At 38.7% G+C, this 10,515-nt stretch overlaps 1 long non-coding RNA gene across 1 annotated transcript; it reads right to left on the bottom strand.

The window, feature by feature from the left end:
• Window positions 1–3,131: 3,131 nt before the first annotated feature.
• Window positions 3,132–9,504, bottom strand: LOC137215968 (uncharacterized). Its single transcript, XR_010939517.1, has 3 exons — window positions 9,180–9,504; window positions 6,130–6,240; window positions 3,132–3,381 (listed from the first exon to the last, which is right to left on the bottom strand). It is a non-coding gene; the product is annotated as an uncharacterized lncRNA (long non-coding RNA).
• Between the last annotated feature and the right edge of the window lie 1,011 nt (window positions 9,505–10,515).

Genomic DNA, 10,515 nt, shown 5'->3' with positions numbered 1-10,515 from the left:
CTGGAGAACTGGAATTAAAAAGGACACCTGGCTTATATCCAACCTGTATGCAAAATAGTGAGGCTCACAGAAGAGGAACTGGAGCTTAGTCTTAAACTGTTTCCCACTTGACACCCTAATAAATCCAGAGCCAGACTCACACAAAACTACAAAGCAAGAAACATTTCCCACCCGTCTTTTTGTCCCTCTTCAGCCTCCTGTCAGTCTCTTTGGGCGAGACAGGTCTTGACTGAGGATTTAAGAGTGGGGATGATGAATAAGCCAAGAACTAAGGAGGTGGAAGAACATGGAAACTTCCAGCAGCAGGTCGTCTTTCTTCTATCCTGGATCTCTCGCCCCAAAATAAATGAGTGACCTTTAGCACTGGAGTCTATGCTGACCTTTATTTTATTTAGATATAGTGAAAAGCTAAAGCCATTTATGCAGCATTCCACACCCGAGGTAGCAAGGTGATAAGTCAAAGGGGAAGCCAATCACTGTCTGGGGTTATTGGTAGCCGTTCAGCACCAAATTTGATACTGAAGGACCACTGTGCTTTTCATGTCTTTTATTTTTGATGTTTCTAGTTCCAAAGTTTCTTCTTTTCCAAATCAAGAAATGACAGAGGTGTCACTGTTGCAAGAGAGTGGCTCCATCCCAGGGATTTGTATGAAAAAAATATTTTGACAAATTGCAAGCTAGCTGAAGAAAGTTGGGGCTTTTTAACTGCAACCAATATTGATGTTATTAAACTCAACTGCAAATGCCTTTGGCCTCAGAAATCTGAAAAAAAAATGCACCACATAAATGTAAAGTATTTATGACATAACAAGTTAATGTATGTTTTTTATATTCATTTTGGGGGAAGGGATTGCAAGTGTCTCTGAATAACACTTTATCTTGAGGTTTTAAAAAAAGGCCCATTTAAGTTGACTACAAGCTAATATAAATCTTATATCTGAAATGCTTTCTAGCGCCCAGTACTAGAACAGTAACTAGCCCAAAGTAATACTTGGTAGGTAGTTGCTGAAATAATTAATTTATTGGCAACAATTTACAGAATTGATGTTTATTTTTTATATTTTAAAAAAGTGTTTGTAGGTTCTGTCTCTGGTAATGGAGGAATAATTGTGTCAGACTAACTCTCTTACAGATAATGAGTTCAGGACAAAACATAAAAACAACTCTCTGAAGGAAACCATAAGCAGACAAACCAGGAAGAAGATGACGCTTGAAAGAAGGAACGGCACTGGCTGAGATTTGTGTTTATATGGGTTTCTTGCCTGAAGGTATTTCTTAGTCCACCAGTTGAGAATAGCTAGAACTCAAGGAGAAAGCTACAGTGAAATTGGTTTGAGGAACAGGGCAGTATTCAGAGCTTCTAGACTGAAAAGTGAAGGGGGACATCACAGAAAGAAGTGAACCCCAGAAGGGGGCACCCCAAAATATATATGTAAATTCTGCCAAGTCCTTGGCTGATCCCTGAATTACGAATCTACGTGAGAGACCCTAAGGAGACTGGCAGAAAACAAACAGCTGAAAGGCTGAAAGAACTAAGCAGGGTATTCAGCTGTTGCCTGTTGTATTGGAGATACAATTTGAATCCTGCCAAATTAATTACCTGCTAGAACAAAACTCAACACTTTTCAGAGGAAGATAAAAGAATCTAGAGTCTCTAACACTGTATCATCCACAATGCCCAACATACAATCAAAAATTACAGGAATGAGAAGAGCAGGAAAATGTGATCCACAGTCAAGAGAAGAAATGGGACAACGTGGTCCATCAAGAGAAAGAACAGTCAATGTAAACCGACTCCAAGATGACCCAGATGTTGAATTATCAGACAAGGACTTCAAAGTAGCTGTTACAAATATGTTTAGATAAATGAAATACTTTCAGGTAAATGATAATTGAAAGGCTCTATCATCAGCAGGTCTTCTGTAAAAGAAATACTAAAGGAAGTTCTTTGGGGGAAAAAAAAAAGAGAAGTGATAGCAGCTGGAAACTCGAATCTAAGCAAAGTCTAGGCATAATGAATGACCAGTTGGGGAAAGACAATGATGAGCAAGTAGGGGCTCTTATCAAGTGGGAATAAAGAGTATATAGGACTTTTTGTACTATTTTAACCTTCTATAAGCTTGAAATTCCTTTTTTAAGTTATAGAAAAAGTATTTGTCAGTCAATTTCTTAGTCAACCAGAATCTATTTTTTGTATCACACCAATCATTGGCAAAACTGAAAAACAGGCAGTGTGTCTGAAGGTGTCTTGGACAACATTATACTTCTTTCTTCTTTACTTGTTCACACAGTTTCCAATATCCTTCTGTCTATCAAAATCTATTCCAAGAAAGAATCTAAAACACACTTCCACGAAAGTATAAATGACTGTTAAAACAGGGTGTTTGTTCTGCATTTTAACAGAGAGAGCCTTCAGCTGGAAAGGAATGAAGTTTTCAGACATTACAGAGAAGTTTAATTTTTAGGCATAAGAGAGCTTTTACGTAAGCAATTATGTAAGCAATTAACTAAACTCCACCTATTCATTTGGCTACCACATCCAATTCTGCCCTTCTCCATCATCTTAGTTCAAACTCTAGCAATGAGAATGTCACCTCTTCCCCACCAAAATGATTAAATGCATTGGAATCCCTAAATAAAGAGAGCGATACTACAGTTTTGTATCTGTTAAAACAGTCAGCTCTGTCTCATCCCAGTGAGGTAGGAAGAGATGTGAGCTTTTGGTTACCATTTTACAAATGAGGAAAAGAGAACAACGGGATTGACTCTTCCAGTCCTGAACTTCTGCAATACTGAGAAATGTAAAGATTAAATGGGAAGAAATGTCTCCAGGGGCAAACAGAGAGAGGTACGAAGGCAGGTATATAAAAAGGCAGTTTCCGACAAACATATAGCTTGCTGTCAAGTTTTTTCTTTATCCACTACAGTGGATACTTAAAAAATTCTAGGTGTTTAACAAATAATCACTTAATTAAATCATCCAAGAAGGCAGCCATGCCTACGGAATAAAGCTGTCTTAATAGTTTTCTAGTTTTTCCCAGTGCAAGAGAGTAATAGTGTTTCTACCATCCTTGCAGCCCTTGCTAGAAGTCCTGTATACTTTGTGACAGTGATTAAACTCCAACAACATATAGTAGTTTATTTTATTTTATTTTTTTAGTGCCTTACAATAACAAACATTTATTTTCTCACGGTTGAAGAATTTGAGAACAGGGTCTCTGGGTGGCTCAGGGTCTCTCGAGGTAGCAGTGAGTATGTCAGCCTTCAGGTGGGGTCACCTTCAGCCGAAGGCTGGAAGGGCTGCTTCCAAGGTGGCTCCCTCACATGCTGATGGCAGGAGACCTCACTTCTCCACCATGTGAGCTGTATCATGTTAATACCCTCCCAAAAGCAAAAAAAAAAAAAAAGGATGGATTTATTTTCCTTAAAATATCCCAGAGCACAGTAAGTATACTATATATTTTTAAGGTGTTACAATTTTAAATATATATATAATTATTCTTCAAAAAACATTGGTAGTTAAATCTCATTTCATCATACCAATGAAAATGGTCACATGGAAAGTCAAAAAAAGCAAACAATCCCAAAACATTAACCTCTGTTTTGTGTGTGGTTACACATTTGCCTTTCCAAATTCGTTTTGCTACACCAGTATTTTAATCGGTTTGTGATTTCTTAAACTCTTTCACCCCAATGGTAAAGGCCAGCAAATGCAAAGCTCTTTGAATTCCAAAGGGAACAAAGCTGGCCTGGGGCTGTGAAGGGATTGCAGGTAATCTACAGATGCGCCAGTTGCTTTCAGACCATCTTTAGTGGACCAATTCCATCTTTTGAAAGAGTAGTCAGGTGCAGGTTTTTACAAATTAATTTCTCTGTTGTTACATTCAGGTTTAGTAGATTACCACAGCATCACATTTTGAATTTACTTAAGTCACCATCTCCCACAATTTATAATTCTTAATTAAAATCTAATGGATCTAGAGATTATCATACTAAGTGAAGTAAGTCAGGCTAAGACAAATATATGATGTCACTTATATGTGGAATATATGCTTTGTTTGTTTATTAAAAGGAAAAAAGACGCCGGCAAATCAAGTATGCTTCAAAAGAGTTACACGATTTTTAAAAACACTAGTCCTTAATTACTGTTGTGGAGAACTTCGAGCTGAATGTATTAACCATACACTTACTGTTCTGCTAGCTGACGGCTTTGACTGACGCTTGACGTTTGCTTTTTCAAGCTATTTGAGGGTACATTTAGCTTGAAACAGTTCTGAATAGAGGGAAGCCACTTCATGGTCCAAACAACCCATTTCCTTTTGAACTCTATTATAACTTGTGATTTTTGGCCAATCAGAAGGATCTAGTTCATCTTTCTCCTAAGAATTTTTTTTTTTTTTTTTTTTGCGGTACGCGGGCCTGTCACTGTTGTGGCCTCTCCCATTGCGGAGCACAGTCTCCGGACGCGCAGGCTCAGTGGCCATGGCTCACGGTCCTAGCCACTCTGTGGCATGTGGGATCTTCCCGGATCGGGGCACGAACCCGTGTCCCCTGCATCAGCAGGCGGACTCTTAACCACTGCGCCACCAGGGAAGCCCTTTCTCCTAAGAATTTAAAATATAATTTGATTTTGATTTAGTTTGAATCAAGCCACATTTAATACAATCAAAGACAATTCTTCATTTCTGTATGTTTCAGGACAATTTTGAAAGCACCAACAGAGATACAAAATGAACTAGGTAATGGTTTAGTTAATAGAACACAGGATTTGAAACCTGAGTTCCAGCCTATTTCTGTCTGTGTGGTATGTATTTGAATTTGAGCGTAGCTCACTAACTTCACCAGGCCTCAATTTGTTCACCTGTTAAATGGACATAAGACTGCCTTTAGCCCAGGGATGTTCACATCCTAAATGATATACTACCTGATCCCCTGGGAAGGCAATGGAATGATCCTTGGCGATGTTAAATATTTTTTTACTGTGTAATCAATGTCTATATTTAAGAACTCGAAAGAGCAGAATCAGACAAGGATGGAGTCCCTAAAGCCTCCTGTGGCCACTACAGCGTGTATTCATCAGCTTTCTCTGCAGTCCCAGGAAAAGCAGCCAGCTCATGAAAATGTATAAAGTCCAGGAATCAAGCATCAAACCAAACTGCCACGTGTGAACACACAGCTAGGTATCTCACGACATCTAAAACCCTTTGATCTCTGTTTCATCCTTCAAGTAATGAAAATATCTTCATTTTTTCCAGATGGAAATATGGGCACAGAGAAATCAGGGGAGAGGCCCAATGTTAAAAACCAGGGCTTCCCTGGTGGTGCAGTGGTTGAGAGTCCGCCTGCTGATGCAGGGGACATGGGTTCGTGCCCCAGTCCAGGAAGATCCCACATGCCGCGGAGCATCTAGGCCCGTGAGCCATGGCCGCTGAGCCTGCGTGTCGGGGGCCTGTGCTCCGCAACGGGAGAGGCCAGAACAGTGAGAGGCCCGCGTACCGCAAAAAAAAACCCAAAAAAACCCCCCAGAATTATGTTGTCTCTTGAGATCCTTGTCACTCTGTGCTTCTTATGATTCTCATAGAAACAGAATGGTTTGGAGGTTCAAGCATTGTTTCCAGTAGAAAATAATGCAGATGTTACTGCTGGGGAATAAATTAGCACACCTAATTTATCAACCTTATTCAATTCGGTTGGAGAGCAAAGAAAAGTCAAGCAAATTGCAGCAAGTTTTCCTTACAGTATTTTTAGAGTATCATTCCCAAATACTCAAATATAGAGGATTCTTTCCTTTTCTTTGTATTCATTTGATTACCCCATAGTTTATAAATCACATGTCTGTTTTGTACACTTTGTACCAGACAAGTCCGGGCATGCAAAGCTTGTAGCCAGTTCACAAAAGCCACTTAACATATTTGTTTGTCACTTAAGTTATGACTTTGAAAACAAAAGAAGACAAGGGCTTTCACAGTGACAGGCAGGTTTACATAAGCTGCTGCACGAACTAAATTCAAAATAACTCTAGTTCATATTGAAAAAGTTATTCTTTCATTGCCACTCTGTCATAACACTCTTTGATATTTTTTAAAATATCCACAGTAATTAATAAGTATGACACAAAGCTTTCCCTACCTCTTCTCCTGTGTATCCTTTTTGTAAGTCACAGAAACTGCAGCCACCAAGGCTTTCTACTGACGACTGGATGAAGTCTTGCTTTTCCTCCAAAGCACTTGTCCTGACATGCTGTGAATCAGGAAAACAACCAAGAGACATAGGCTTAGGGGCACATATAGGATATGGGGTTGGTTCATTTGCTTCTTTCTAGTATCTCTTTCTGCTACAGTTTCAGTTCAGTTACTCAAGAATATGCAAGTTAAAAAAAGAAGAAGACTCCTACAGTGCAGGTACCATCAGTGACCCAGTGAACACAAAGTCAGTAGGTGTGTGTGGAGGATGTGCATCCGAGGGGCTAGCAGCGAGAGCTGTGGCCCGAGAAAGACCTGATTTCCATCCCAGCTCTTTTTCTACTGGCTTCGCTCTGTGTCCTTACCTATAACATGGGGATAATAACTCCCACCTCAAAGAACTATTTTCAGGGTTAAATGAAATTCCCAGTGTTAACTGCTCAGCATCGAGTCTGACAATATGTGTTCCGTAAGAATTGTTGTATGCTCGCTTTGAGCCAGCCTATTTATTTTATGCTAAAAATAAAGTAAAACGTTGCTAGGATGAATCAAGAAAAAAGACCATTCTCAGGAGTGAAATATTTGTATGATATAATTTTTAAAATATGGAGTTTCTTACTTTCAGTAACATACAGTAACAGAACATGCATAGATTATGGCAAACCTGTTTAATGAACAAATAAGAACCACTTAGAATTATCATAGCAGGATATCATGGAAAGGGGGTTAGATCTGCTTGATTTCAATTCTACCTTTATTCCTTGAGCAAATTTCTTTATCTTTGATCTTTAGCTTCATTGTTTGTTAAGTAAACCCCTGGAAGGGGTGTAGTGAGGATAAGATATTAAAACAAAATATATGTCTGTCCTTCGGTCTAAGATAATATATTAAAGCTATATACATATCTATCCATCTATCTGTCTGCCTACCTATCTAGAGAGGGAGAGAGACCACACAATAAACTATATAGAGTAGTGATTATTCCAATATTATGATAAATTTTTTTACTGCAAGTAAGATTTTTAAATTAAGTGCTAAAAATTAATATGATATATGTAAACATTCTCTTTGCAAAATTATTTGCATAATTGCTTACCTAATCCTTTTGTCATTTGTATAATTGAAACTTAACCTGAAGGGAGTTGTGACTGTGATGGGCACATGGGGTGGGGGGAGCGAGTTTCTATTTCTTGACCTGAGTGGTAATAACAAGGATGTATCTGCCTTATCATTACTAATTAAGCTATACATTTGTTTAGTGTGGGTTTTGGTGTCTGTGTTGTATTACACAATAACATTTTTTTAAATAAAAAATTCACTCAGTACAATAGCCAAGACATGTAAGCAACCTAAGTGTCCATCAACAGAGGAATAAAGAAGATATATATATGTATATGTGTATATATATATATATTTTCATTCCCCCAATGGAATATTACTCAGCCATAAAAAAGAATGAAAAAATGCCATTTTTAGCAACATCAATGGACCTAGAGATGATCATACTAAGAGAAGTATAAAGACAAGTGACAGAGAAAGACAAGTATCATATGATATCACTTATTTGTGGAATCTAAAAAGATGATCCAAATGAATGTATTTACAAAACAGAAACAGACTCAAAGACATAGAAAACAATCTTATGTCACCAAAGGGGGCGAGGGGGAGAGCTAAATTAGGAGTTGGGGATTAACATATACACACTACTATATATAAAATAGATAGACAACAAGGACTGACTGTATAGCACAGGGAACTAAATTCAATACCTTGTAATAACCTATAATGGAAGAGAATATACACATATACATATATATGACTTTGCTGTACACCTGAAACTAACAAAACATTGTAAATGGGGCTTCCCTGGTGATGCAGTGATTAAGAATCTGTCTGCCAGTGCAGGGGGACACGGGTTCAATCCCTGGTCCGGGAAGATCCCACATGCCGCGGAGCAACTAAGCCCATGTGCCACAGCTACTGAGCCTGTGCTCTAGAGCCCGTGAGCCACAGCTACTGAAGCCCGTGTGCCTAAAGCCTGTGCTCCGCAACAAGGAGTAACAGCCACTACAATGAGATACCGTGCACCGCAACAAAGAGTAGCCCCCACTCGCCGCTACTACAGAAAGCCCGCGCAGCAACGAAGACCCAATGCAGCCAAAAATGAATAAACTAAAATAAATACATTTATAAAAAAACAAAAACCAAGAAACATTGTAAATCAACTATATTTCAATTTAAAAAAATTTTTTTAATTCACTCAGCCTGGGAAATCCCTGGCGGTCCAATGGTTAAGACTCTGCGCTTTCACTTCTGAGGGTGCGGGTTCAACCCCTGGTTGGGGAACTAAGACCCCACAAGCCACAAGTCGTGGCCAAAAAAAAAAAAAATCACTCATCCTAGTTACTGTATGAACTACTACAAACGTGAACTCATAGAAGACTGATTCAGGTTTAATTATGTTTTAAAAACATATAAAATAGAATTAACACACAAATAAATGAGTGATATTGATTCCTACCTTTTTACTGGGTCCTTCCACCAACACACCAAATTGCTATCTGAGTTTTCCACTTTCATGTGAAAAATTTTGGATGCAATAAGCATGGTGTGCCCAACTAAAGACCAAAAAGTGTAACCAGTTAAAAAGAGATCAGTGGAAGACAAGTTGAATGTGAGTTCACTTTTGTATGGCTATTAAAAGAATAAAAAGATGCCTTACCACTCTCTCACTTCGGGTGGATAGGGACGATGGGAGAGAGACGCAAGAGGGAGGAGATATGGGGATATATGTATACGTATAGCTGATTCACTTTGTTATACGGCAGAAACTAACCATTGTAAAGCAATTATACTCCAATAAAGATATTGAAATAAAAAAGATGTCTTAGCCATAATATTGAGTAAGTTACTATTACCTCTAATAAAAATGTGAAAGTTGCAATTATTCTGTTACTAAGTAGAAAACATGTGACTAGGTATCTTTGAGATACTTACTGGAGCTTTCTTGAAGTAAAGGGATAGAGAGGTACCTTATGACCAAAGCTTCATGAGGGATCAGAAGCAGAAAACCTGGCAAAAAATAAGGAAAACCTGATCTCCCTCCCTTGGCCCCTTGGACTTTCGCTCTCTTCTCCCTGCAGACAACCTCCCCTCCTTGAAGAGCAGCACACATGCCCCGAAGGGCTGCCCCTCTTCGAGATCTCTCGGGGCCAGCATCTGATGCTGTCTTTTACTCGCTCTGTCTGAGTTCCAGTTCCAAGTAACTGTGGACAAAAGAGACCATGGGAGCGGAAGGTTCTCTGCTAATGCATTGTAGGGGCGAGAGGAAATGACTTACTGGAATGCCACATAGATAACGACACGGCCACTACCATGAGTCATTTATTCATTCCACCAACATGGAACTACCATGAGTCAGAATGCACTGGGGATTCAGAGATGAACAACACTCAGTCCTTACCCTTGAGGAGGTCAGACTTCAGAAAGCAAAACAGAACATCACAAGAAATTCCTTAAAGCAGATAAAATAAAGGAAGTATAAATAACTTTCAAGCTCCTAGAGGAGGTGATGACTAATTTCATGGAGCAGATTATAGTAGAATAATCTTGAAGAATGAGTATTAAAACGCACAACAGACTCCAGCAAAAGATATGTTAATTTACTTTCATCAAAATTGGGAATATCTCTTCAGTGAAGGACACTATGGATTAAGTCTTTTCGGGTCCAAGAGGAGATTTTTTTTTAAAAAATTGGAGTATACTTGCTTTACAATGTTAGTTTCTGCTGTACAGCAAAGTGAATCAGCCACACGTATACGTATATCCCCTCTTCCTTGGATTTCCTTCCCATTTAAGTCACCACAGAGCATTGAGTAGCGTTCCCTGTGCTATACAGTCTATTCTCATTAGTTATCTATTTTATACATAGTAGTGTATATATGTCAATCCCAATCTCCCAGTCCATCCCACCCCCCCTTCCCCCACTTGGTATCCATACGTTTGTTCTCTATTTCTACTTTGCAAATAAGTTCATCTATACCATTTTCCTAGATTCCACATATGTGCATTAATATATTTGTTTTTCTCTTTCTGACTTACACGTCACTCTGTATAACAGTCTCTAGGTCATCTATGTGTCTGCAAATGGCACAACTTCGTTCTTTTATATGGCTGAGTAATATTCCATTGTATATATGTACCACATCTTCTTTATCCATTCATCTGTCAATGGACATTTAGGTTGCTTCCATGTCCTGATTATTGTAAATAGTGCTGCAATGAACATTGGGGTGCTTGTATCTTTTTGAATTATGGGTTTCTCTGGGTATAT

The sequence above is a fragment of the Pseudorca crassidens genome, chromosome 21 (genome assembly GCF_039906515.1).
Source record: "Pseudorca crassidens isolate mPseCra1 chromosome 21, mPseCra1.hap1, whole genome shotgun sequence".
Taxonomy (NCBI): Eukaryota; Metazoa; Chordata; class Mammalia; order Artiodactyla; family Delphinidae; genus Pseudorca; species Pseudorca crassidens.
This window is presented reverse-complemented; position numbering and strand designations above follow the sequence as displayed.